We start from the raw sequence: 12,518 nt of genomic DNA on the forward strand, positions 1-12,518 counted from the left end.
CTCTAACTTCAAATAATGTCGATCTTGCTTTGTGCCTCCTGTGCAGCCTTATATGCCTCATTCTATGTAAGCACCCTATGATCTGTATGTCCTTGTTTGCTATGATCTGCCTGCACTGCTCACAAAATAATACATTTCACTGTATGTAGGTACATGTGACTACAATGAACCAAATCAAATCCTGCCATCCCAGGAATGAAATGGGTAAATCTTCACTCTATAGCAAGAACATCCTTCTTCAGATAACGAGACCAAAAGTATACACGATTTTCTAGATGAACCTCACCAATGTCTTGTATTATTGCAGACAGATCTTTATCCTGTACTAAAATCCTCTCGCTATGAAGGCCAACACGGAGATTGCCTTCTTTGCTGCATGCTGCACCTACACGTTTACTTTCAATGATTGGTACAGGAGGATACCCAGGTCTCGTTGAAAATTGCCTTCTCTCAATTTACAACCATTCAAATACTAATTTTTGATAAAAATCCTATTTTTGATAGAAAAGTGGATAACCTCACACTATGCTACAACCACCATGCATTTGCTCACTCACTTAGTCTGTCCAAATCACCCTACAACATCTCTGCATCCTCCTCACAGCTTACCCTTCCAGCCAGCTTTGTGTCATCTGCAAATTTTGAGATATTACATTTAATTTCTTCAGAAAATCATTAGTATGAATGGTGAATAGCTGGAGTCCTGGTACCAATCCCTGAATAAGCTAATAGATCAAACGATGCCATCTTCAAAACATGTGATGTATGACAGTATTTCCTGACTTTACATATGTCAAATCCAAAATATTTAATCTGCCTTCACAAGGTTACAGTGTATTAAGAATAATAAAAAGAAGTGTGTTAATGACCATAGCAATGTATTGTAATTGGATGTAAGCCAGATACTCAAAAGAATTCATGCAAACTTTATATTTCTGTCACACAAATATTTGTGAAAGGTGAACAATTTATTCCTGCTATTGTAAAGAATTGCTGTTGCACACAACGTAAAATTTTAAACATCTGAGAAAACTTTTTAAAAGACAAAGCTTTTTAATTTTACGTTTAGGGTCAGCTCTCCTGAAAACAGAGCCAATGAGGCTCAGAGATTGGTGGTGGTGGGATGTCATGATCAAAATGTAGGACAATATTCATGAGCTGATTTTGTTGAGTCCTATGTTGAGTCTTGAAGACTAGACAGCGTTGCAGAAAAGTTCAAGTGCTCTTCTTCCAGCTTGTATTGAGCTTCAATGGAACACTGCAGCAGGCAAGGAAAGGGAAGTTGGCTTAGGAACAAATTGGCAAGCAACTGGAAGGTTCTGGTCATTCATACAGGCTATTAAAAATTATATCAGTATCTCCAGTATCCAGAATGCACTTTTTCTGACGTTGGCTAGCTTTAGGTTGTAGCAATTGTGTCCTTGCAATAATTTCTGCCAAATTTGTAAAGTGCTGTGGTTGTCACAGAACACTGCGTTGCAGGATGCCTACTGGACAGGGGCTCACTGTACCACTTGTAGTTTTGGTGGAGAAATTTGTGAAGATGTACAATCTTATTCTCCACAACCACCTGATGAAGGAGTGGCGTTCTGAAAGTTACTGCTTCCAAATAAACCTGTTGGACTATAACCTGATGTTGTGTGATTTCTAACTTTGTACACCCCAGTCCAACACCAGCGTCTCCAAATCAATTTGTGAAGATGAGCAATGGTTTACACCCTCAGGAGACAACAGTGAGGTTGCAAGCCAGGAATGCCACCTCTCCTTCTTGATTCCATCGCAGTTACAGTCTTGGCACTGCCCTAGCCTCGTGTCCTCCTCTCACTTCTCACCCAGATCAAGGGAAACACCTTACAAAATGTCCAGAACCAAGTATTCTTTTTTTTCTGTGATAATTCCTGTTTATCTCCAATAAAGAAGACCATCACAGCAATTATTCTTTCTGCACCACTCTCAAAATTTCATAATAACTATTTTTCAAATGTTCAAGAAGTCTTGGAAGGCCAGACATTCTCACCATGTGTTACAGATTTCCTGTTTACAACTCCAGAAGCAATGAACATGCAAATATATCCATTTAAATAGGCTTGGAATTGACATCAATGCTACATTTACACCAAAACAATTGTTTGCTGTTAGGAGATGGTGTTAAAACATTCATATGTCCTGGCTGAATCATTTCTGTGCTGAATTACATTTGTTTCCCACTTTATTTGTCTGAGTCGTGCATCAAACTGAGAAACAGAGCATAAGATGGATACTAACAAGGAAGTGAACAAAATGAATTTACAATTCAGAGCAAGCATTCAGTATATTAATAGATTATCTTAAACTCACAAGCACAATGGTCCACACCTGAGCTGATATTTGTAAACATGAACAGGAGCAGCTAATAGGCGACCTGAATATATTTTGGGAAAATTGTGAAATTTTCTCTTAAAGCTAATGCCTTGGAATATCTGGATCGAATGATAATCATAATATAACCAGTATGGATTCATGAGGGGGAAGATTTTACCATTGGAATTTATTACCTTTCTCCATTGTTGTGGCAAAGAGCTTGATAGGCTCCAGGAATCCAAAGTAGACAGGCAGGAGGCTGGAAGAACACAGCAAGCCAGGCAGCATCAGGAGGTGGAGAAGTCAATGTTTCGGGTGCAACCCTTCTTCAGGACTGGGGGTGCATGTAGGGGGAGTTGCAGATAAAGCGGAGCAGTGGGCGGGGGATGGGTTAGGTAGTGATAGTGAACACAGGTAGAGGGTATGGCCTGGTTGGTTGATGGGAGGAATGAATCCAGTTGGTAGCTGGAAGGAAGGGTTGGCCAGAGGAATTGAAGGGAGGGGTAGGGAGTGGGAAGGGAGTCAGTGGATGTGAAGGGAGGTTATTTGAAATTCGAGAACCTCAATGTTGAGCCCTCTGGACTGTAGGCTGCCCAAGGGAAGATGAGGTGTTGTTCCTCCAATTTGCGGTCTGATTCGCTGTGGCAGTGGATAAGGCCAAGGATGGTCATGTCAGAAAGGGAGTGGGAAGGGAAATTAAAATGGTAGGTGACTGGGAAGTCCGTTCAGTCCATGCAGGTCCGGCTGAGATGCTCAATGAAACATGTTTAGGTTAGGTCAGGACATTTTTCACTGAACATTACCACAACCAATCAGACCACAAATGGAGGTACAACACCTCATCTTCTGCCTTGGCAGCCTACAGTCTGGAGGACTCAACATTGAATTCTCCAATTTCAAATAACCTCCCTTCCCATCCCCTGACTCCCTTTCCAGTAACAGCCACCCTTCCATTTCTCTGATTGACCCTTCTTTCCAGCCTAAAATGTGTTGCTGGAAAAGCGCAGCAGGTCAGGCAGCATCCAAGGAGCAGGAGAATCGATGTTTCTGGCACGAGCCTTCTTCAGGAATGATTCTCCTGCTCCTTGGATACTGCCTGACCTGCTGCGCTTTTCCAGCAACACATTTTCAGCTCTGACCTCCAGCAGTCCTCACTTTCTCCTTCCTTCCAGCCACCAACCAGATTTATTTATCCTATCGACCAACCAGGTCGTACCCTCAACCTGTGTTCACCTTTCCCTACTTCACCAGCCCGCCCTCCGTTGCTCCCCACACCACCCCTTTATCTGCAGCTCCCCTCACATCCAACCTCACATGGGCAGCATGGTGGTGCAGTGGTTAGCACTGCTGCCTCATGCCACCAGGATCCCAGGTTCAATTCCAGCCTCGGGCAACTGTCTGCGTGGAGTTTGCATGTGCTCCCTGTGTCTGTGTGGGTTCCCTTCGGGTATTCTGGTTTCCTCTCACAGTCCAAAGATGTGCAGGTCAGGTGAATTGACCATACTAAATTGCCCAAATTGATAGGTTCATTAATCAGAGGGAAGTGGGTCTGGGTGGGTTACTCTTTGGAGGGGTGATGTGGACTGGTTTGACTGAAGGGCCTGTTTTCACACTGTAGGGAATCTAATCTAAAATAAAACTAGTCCTAAATAAGGGTTACACCCGAAACACTGACTTTTCCACATCCTGACGCTTTCCAGCCTCCTGCTTGTCTACCTTAGATAGAATACCGAGGCAGATGCAGTATTCTTGGAGTTCAGTAAGGGTCTCTTAATAAGCTGGGTTGAGAGTGTGTTGCTAGAAAAACACAGCAGATCAGACAGCATCAAAAGAACAGGAAAATCGACATTTCAGGCTGTAGCCCTTCATCAGGTTCCTGATCTCCAGCATCTACAGACCTTACTGTATCCTCTCTTAAAAAAACTGCTAACTAAAATAAAGATAGTGGGAATCACTGGAAATATTACACAATGGAAATGTACTTGGTTGAACAATGGAAAAGAGAGAGAGGTGGTAAAGGAATTATCATCAGCTGCAAGAAAATTAGCAGCAGCAAGTACAGCAAAGAGTACAGGGGACATTGAAAGTCTGCAGAGGGATATAAATAGGATAAGCGGGTGGGCAAGGGTCTGGCAGATGAATACAATGTTGGTAAATATCATGTTGTCCACTTTGGTAGGACTAACGGAAAAACAGACTATTATTTAAATGGTGAAAAATGGCAGCATGCTGCTGTATTGAGGGACTTGGATGCCCTTGTGCATGAACCACAAACGATGTTCTTGTGCTGGTGCTGGACTGGGGTGGACAAAATCAGAAGTCACACAATACCAGGTTATAGTCCAACAGATTTATTTGAAATTGCAAGCTTTCAGAGAACTGCCCCTTCACTTGAGCAAAAGTCAGCCATCTGGCCCACTGAGTCTCGAATACTGTGTACAGTTTTGTTCTGTTCACTTGAGAAAGGATGTACTGGCACTGGGGGGCGTGCAGAAGAGGTTCACTAAGTTGATTCCAGAATTGAGAAGATTGCTTTATGAGGAGAGATTGAGTAAACTTAGACTGTACTCACTGGAATTTTAAACAATGAGAGGGGATCTTGCAGAAACATATAAAATTATGGTGGGAATAATTTAATGTATTACTGCAAGGAGGCTGTTTGCATTTGCAGGTGAAACTAGAACTAGGGAGCACAGTCTCAAAATAAGAGGAAGCAGATTTAGAACTGAGTTGAGTAGCAACCTCTATGTGCAAAGGGCTGTGAATCTGTGGAATTCCCTGCTCAATGAAGCAGTTGAGGCTACCTCGTTGGATGTTTTTAAGACAAAGCTGGATAGATTTTTGAACAGTGTAGGAAGTAATGACTATGGTGAGTGGATGGTTCAGTGGTGTTGAGTCCATAAATAAATCAAGCATGACCTTATTGAATGTTGGAGCAGGCTCAAAGGGCCTGATAGCCTACTTCTGCTCCTACTTCTTATGTTCTTATCTTACAGGTTTGTGGACCTTGATAGATCAGAGTGGTGCTGGAAAAGCACAGCAGGTCAGGCAGCATCCGAGGAGCAGGAAAATCGATGTTTTGGGCAAAGGCCCTTCATCAGGAATCGGTTGCTGCCTAACCTGCTGTGCTTTTCCAGCACCACTCGGATCTAAACTCTGGTTTCCAGCATCTGCAGTCCTTACTTTTGCCTTGTGGACCTTGATAGTTGACTTGGTCAAACAAAACATGTTTCTGGAAGCTGTGAACATATTTAGTGATGGGTTAGACAAAAAAAATCAATGAGAAAACAAGTGACCTCAAATCCTGATGGGCACGACATTAAAACTACTGCAACAGTGGTAGTGATTAAAATAAATCAGATTTTGGAAAGTATTAAAGAATCAATACAGAGCTAATATCATGACTACCCTACACTTTATAAATCATTACAACCACACTTAGAATACTAGGTATGGTTCTCATCACTTTAGCACATAAAATGTATTGCAGCTATTGTAAGGATACAGAAGAGGACAACCAGAATGATTAAATGGATGGAGAGATTGGTATCTGGTAAGCTATTATTTAAGCAAAACATAAATTGATTGGGAAAGGGAAGGTTCAGAGACAGTGTCGTTGTTGTTGTGATTAGTTTTCTAAAGGAACTATAATATAGGCCACATCAATGGATTTTGCCTTGTTCTGAACAGTTAAAAACACACAAAGATTGGAAAGGATAGAGTGGTAGACGTTGTCTACATGGAGTTTAGTGAAGCATTTAACAAGATTCCACATGGTAGACTGATTAATTAAGTTGAATCACATGGGATGCAGGAAGAGCTTGCCAATTGGATACAAAATTAGCCTCACAGTAGATGACAAAGGGTGGTAGTGCAGTTTTTCAGACTGGAGGCCTGTGACCAGCCATGTTCTGCAGAGATTGGTGTTGCGTCTATTTCGAAAAGTGTGGTGCTGGAAAAGCACGGCCAGTCAGGCAGCATCCAAGGAGTAGGAGAATTGACATTTCAGGCATAAGCCCTTCATTATGAGGGCTGAAACATTGATTCTCCTGCTCCTCGGATGCTACCTGACTGGCTGTGCTTTTCAACTCTGATCTCCAGCATCTGCAGTCCTCATTTTCTCTTAGCTGGGTCCGTTGTTGTTTGTCATTTATATAAACGATTTGTATGAGAATTTAAGAGGTATGATTAGTAAGTTTGCAGGTGATGCCAAAATTGGTGGTATAGCCAACAGTGAAGAAGGTTATCTAAGATCACAAAATATAAGGTTGAAGCATATGTACCTCAGGCACCTTGTATCTAAGGTAGTGCCGTAAGTGGCAATTTATAAACTTTTCACTGTACTGATTTGTGCACACATGACAATTAAGCTAATACAATTTAATTCAATTCAAAGAAGTCTTGATCTATTGGGTCAATAGGCTGATGAGTGATATATGAAATTTAATTTAGATAAATGTGAAGTTTGAATTTTGATAAAACATTAAGGGCAGGACTTATACACTTAATGGTGGCAGTCTGGATCATGTTGTCGAACAGAGAAACCTGGGAGTTCAAGTATATCATTCTTTGAAATTTGAATCACTGGTAGACAGGGTGGTTAAGAAAGCATTTAGCATGTTTGCCTTAATTGCTCAGACCATTGAGTATAGAAGTTGTGATGTCATGTTGAGGTTGTATAGATGTTGGTGAGGCCACTTTTGGAATACCGTGTGCAGTTCTGGCTGCCCAGTTACAGGAATTGGAGAGGGTTCAGAAAAGATTTACCAGGATGTAGCCGAGAATGGAGGGTTTTAGTTAAAGGGAGAGGCTGCATAGACTGGAATGTTTTTCAATGGTGCTTAGGAGGTTGAGGGTTGACTTTATAAAGATTTATAAAATCATGAGGGGCATAGATAGGATGAATAGCAAAGGTCTCTTCCCTCGGGTGGAGGGGTTCAAAACTAGAGGGCATATTTTTAAGGTGAAAGGAGAAAGATTTAAAAAGGAGCAGAAGATGGCTTGAATATGGAATGAACTGACCGAGGTAGATGCAGGTACAGTTACAATATTTAAATGACATTCCGATAATTAATGGGAATCACTCCAGAGTCTGTGGAATTTTGGAAGATTATCACAAATGCATTGACTCCTTCTAAGCCCATCTCCTCTGACAATGGTATGCAGACTAGCTGTTCCTGGAGATTTATTAACTTTCAGTCCTTTAATTTCATCAGCACAATCTTCCTACTCATGATAATCTCCTCAAACCTTCATTCTCTATAGCCATTTGGATCTCTAGTTGTGGGAGATTTCTTGTATCTTCCTCAGTTAAAACAGAATAGGAAAGGCTTGGAAGGATATGGGCCAAACATAGGCAAACGGAAATAGTTTAGTTTGGAAAACGTATGGCATGGATGAGTTGGACTAAAGGGTATGTTTCTGTGGAGCATGACTCTATGACTCTATCAAAAACTGAATTTGTACAGGACATGTGGATAGAGAAAGTTTAGTCAAAGATGGTGCAGGCACGGGGAGATGGAATTAATGATGCTTCGGTAAATCCTAAACTGATCTCGGAAAGAATGGGTTGAATTTTCATGTCAAGTATTGGCTGGCAATGCTACTGCAAAATCTCTTTGGTTGCTTTCCAATATTAAAGGTGTTATACAACTACCAGTTGTTGTTGTTGACAGCACAAGTTTGTCCAGCATATCTCCATTGTTAACTCCATGGTAGAACTAAATATCAGGAGGAACTAGGGAGATACACAAAATGGAGGGGCTCCTTGCAAATCATGATACTTGTTGTCATGAGTTATACTCCTTGGACTACTTGAAACAACTTCAAAATAACAGTCACTCACCATGTACAGTGCGCCATGAGTTTACTGTTAATATATTAGTAGACAACTTTTGGTAAATGTATATAACATCTCTTTGTTTACTCAGTGCTCCCATTGATTTAATTCAAATAAATTTAAAAAGTAAGAACAAAATACTTGAATTTTTCTAATTCTTTCAATGAAATCTGGGTGACAAAATAATTTTGTGGTCAAATTAAATGCTTTTGAAGTGCAGTCACTGTTGTAATGTAGCAAAATGGGAAATAAATTAAGCACAGCAAACTCCCAAAAACAATATGATGATGATTTCAACATCTGTCTTAGTGACATTGATCGAGAAATAAAAAATTACATAAACCAACTGTGTTAAATTCCTTGTTTGACTTTATAAAACTGTGCCATGAGATCTTGCTGATTAATCTAACTGGTTCAACAAGTAATCTGAAACTCAGCATCTCCAATAGTACAATGCTCCTTCAATATGGCACTTTGCATTCAAGATGTTGCAGTGGATAATGAACCCACTTCCTTCTGACACAAAGTACTGCACATTGGAATATGACTGATTGCTCTAAAATGAGCTATATTCCAAAGTTGCCTGCAGTTGGAGAAAACAGAAGTATGGAAGCCACCAGACCTTTGGAGGTTACCTCAGATGCCCCATAGGCTGGTTAACAGATGTAGCACCTGTCTGCAAGGTTTACATGGATAGAGGAGTGGCTGCAGGCATTCTTCCAGAGCAGTAATTAGATTTCTATCTTTTTTGCGATGCTCTTTTTTAGCATGAGTATTACTTGCCACTTGTCAGCATGAACTTGGATCGTGTCCAGGTCTTGTTGCATTTTGACACAGACTGCTTCAGCATCTGAGGAGTCATGAATTGTGCTGAATATTACGCAATTATCAGGAACATCTCCACTTCTGACCTCATGATACAGGGAAGATCATTGATGAAGTAGATGAAGATGGTTGGGACAAAGATTGTACCCTGAGAAACTGCTGCAGAGATATCCTCAAGATAAGATGACTGATCTCCAACAACCATAGCCATATATCAAATGAAGAGAGAAGCTTTCATACCCACGTCTATTTTGCATCTGGATGTCTCCTTCCAGAGTCACTTACCTCTCCTGGTGAGCTACCAGCCTGATGACTCAGTGGGCTCCCTGTTGGTCCTTTTGGTTTTTGGTGCCATTGATCATTCTTAATTGCCCATAGACAGTTAAGAAGCTCCTGTTGTAATGGTGCCAAATGGCATATCACTACAGCCATGTCTGGAATTGAAGCCAACATCAAAACAATGTTCTAATGATGAACAGCAGGACCAAACAGTTTCACGTCAAGTATTGCTTGACAATGCTACTGTGAAATCTCTTTGATCATCCTGGTTCCTTCTGATATTTAGTTCTACCATAGAGTTAACAATGGAACTAGCACAAGATTGTCCAGTCTATCAACAACAACAACGACTTGTATTTATAAAACACCTTTAAAATTGGAAAGTAACCAAAGAGATTTCACAATAGCATTGCCAACCAATATTTGACATGAAACTACTTAATATGATATTAAGACAGGCAGAGCTGGTTTTTAAGGGACATCAGAAAAGAGGAGAGACAATCGTAGGAAGATGGAAGGCTTAGGGAAACAATTCTAAAACAGAAGGCCTTGACAACTGAAAGTATTGATTCTAATAATATAAAATCAAGGATGTATAAGAGTTCAGAATTGGAGGAACATAGATCTTAGATGGTTGTAGGGCTGGAGGAGTTCACAGAGACAGGAATAGGTAATTAGGCTAAATAGCATTTTAACTAGGGGCAAGAAAATTACCACCATTACAACCAGAAAATAAAAACAGAGAATTGGACTGCACGCTTTAAAAAGCCAACAAAGGCTCACTGTCACTTTTCTTAGTGTTATTCACTCTGACACAACTTCAAAATCATTGGGAATCTAGACAAAAAGGTTCTTTACTCACTGATCATCAAAATCCAGCAAACATGAAGTTCCTTTAATTAAACAAATGCATCTGACAAAGTTCCCTGTGAAATGATATTTTATAAGAGCTTTGACAATGAAAATTCCAATAATGTGAATCCCATCAGGAGTTGAGAATTAAAGGAAAGTGGAACAGAAGTCATACTAAGGCAGTGAGCTGGTATGAGGTAGACTTTTCCAAATCTTCACATCACATTTCAAACATTGATTGTCAATTCCACTTATATTTTGTGGTTTTTGGAGATTTACTCATGGTTAATGTGATTTGAGTGGGTTGATTTTGCCGATTATGATCATAGTCGACTCGAAACAGCAGTCCCTATCCACTGTTCATGACAGAAATGATTAGTGAAACACTCAATAACTTAAATCCTGGAGATAAGAGAACTCTTCAAGGAAACTTCTGATATACTGAAAATGTTTGTTCTAAGTTCAGAAAAAAATACTACAGCCAAAATTTAAAGCTAGGTGCAAAAACTCAGAAACATTCTAGTATTGAATATGTGAAATATTAACAGGAAACACAGGATACCGGAGTAGGGTAGATTTAAACTTTCAGCTGTGGATTCTTTATGAGTATTGAACAATTTGTTTAGTGCATCCAACACTTTTAGTTTTGGAGGCACAAGGTGATAACGATGTTTAAAAAAGAAAAATGAGATCTTATTAGATTCATTCAGAACAAAATATTGGTCTGGATCTTGGAAGATCAAGAACTCTTTGTGACTTATTTTTCTTTGCAGATCAACTTTCCCCTCACTCTTCCTTGTCCAGCTTCTCAGTACATCATCCTCATGACCACTTATCTCCACATTTTCCATGCAGTTTTCCTCATCTCTGTTTTTCCAGTTACAGCTCACTGGAGTAGCATTTCGGAAATCAAGATGTGCTATTCCTGTTCTGAAGAAGAGTCAGTGGACTTGAAACATTTGCTTTGCCTTCACAGATGCTGCTTGACCTGCTGAGTTTTTCCAACAATCTCTGCTTTTTTTTCCTGCTATTCCTGAAATCATCACTAATGTTAAATATTTTAGAAATTTGTAAAGTTGCCCACTTTATCTGTCTTTTAGACTTACATTGATAAAAAAGCATGGATCAGGATTTTGTACACAACAAGAATGACTACTTATTACAAGTAATTACTGTCTAGCTGCACATAAACAGTTATAAACCATCCACACTTAATACTACCAATTAAAACTCTATTCCCCTTCTCAATGCATTGACAATGGACACTTTAAAGACAGAGAGGAATAAGTGAAATGATTCTTGTGACTCTCCTGCTGGTCAGCACATTGCTTCGGTTTTCTTTTTTCAATGTTTCCATTGGTTGTTAAGTCATGCAAGGTGATTGGTTCACTAATAAATCATTACTGACTTATCAGTTAACAGTCACAGATTACAGCAGTTATAGGTAAGATAACTTGCTTTTTTATCAGATCACAGTGAGTTTTAACTGCAGAGAACAGAGAGAGTCTACTCTCAAGCTGGGGAGGACTGAACACTTGAAGCGAAATAGGTGGAGAAACTCAGCCGGTCTGGTAGAATCTGTAGAGAGAAATAGGTGCTAATGTTTCAAGTTCAGTAACTCTTTATCAGAACTTTTCTTTGATCAGGTTAAGGCCTCCCTGTACATGGATGACGTCGCCGTTTTCTGCTCGGATCCGCTGTCCATGCACAGACTCATGTGCATATGTGACCAGTTCGAGGGGGCCAAGGTAAACCGAGGCAAGAGCGAGGTCATGCTCTTTGGGAACTGGGCCGACCAATCCTCGATCCCCTTCACTGTCAGGACCGACCACCTGAAGGTGCTGGGTATTTGGTTCGGGGGGGGGGCTGGGGCATGCGCCAAGTCTTGGGAGGAGCATATCAGCAAAGTGAGGCAGAAACTGGGCAGATGGACGCTACGGTCGCTCTCCATCGCGGGAAAAAACCTGGTCATCAGGTGTGAGGCACTGTCATTGCTATTATACGTGGCAAAGGTCTGGCCTATTCCCAGAACCTGTGCCACTGCAGTCACCTGGGACATCATCCAGTTCATATGGAGGTCAAAGATGGACCGGGTCTGAAGGGACTCGCTGTACAAAGATCTGGGCAACGGGGAAAAAAATACACCTAATGCCACCCTCACCCTGATGGCCACCTTTGTGTGTGGCTGCATCAAGCTGTGCGTGGATCCCCGGTACGCAAACACCAAGTGTCACTACGTACTGAGGTTCTACCTGTCCCCGGTGTTGCGAAGGATGGGCCTGGCCCCGCTGCCGCGGAACGCTCCGAGTAGTTGGACCGTTCAGTATCACCTATCCTTCGTGGAGAAATTTATCAAGAAAAACACCTTTGACCACAAGCCCAT

The 12,518-nt window shown here is 40.9% G+C and overlaps 1 long non-coding RNA gene across 1 annotated transcript in view; it reads right to left on the reverse strand.

The window, feature by feature from the left end:
* Positions 1-920: 920 nt before the first annotated feature.
* Positions 921-12,518, reverse strand: part of LOC122549540 — a 62,179-nt gene continuing 50,581 nt past the window's right edge. Inside the window, exon 3 of the long non-coding RNA XR_006311562.1 lies at positions 921-1,258. This is a non-coding gene — a long non-coding RNA (uncharacterized LOC122549540). The remainder of the gene's footprint in view (positions 1,259-12,518) is intronic.

Source organism: Chiloscyllium plagiosum, chromosome 4, assembly GCF_004010195.1.
Source record: "Chiloscyllium plagiosum isolate BGI_BamShark_2017 chromosome 4, ASM401019v2, whole genome shotgun sequence".
Taxonomy (NCBI): domain Eukaryota; kingdom Metazoa; phylum Chordata; class Chondrichthyes; order Orectolobiformes; family Hemiscylliidae; genus Chiloscyllium; species Chiloscyllium plagiosum.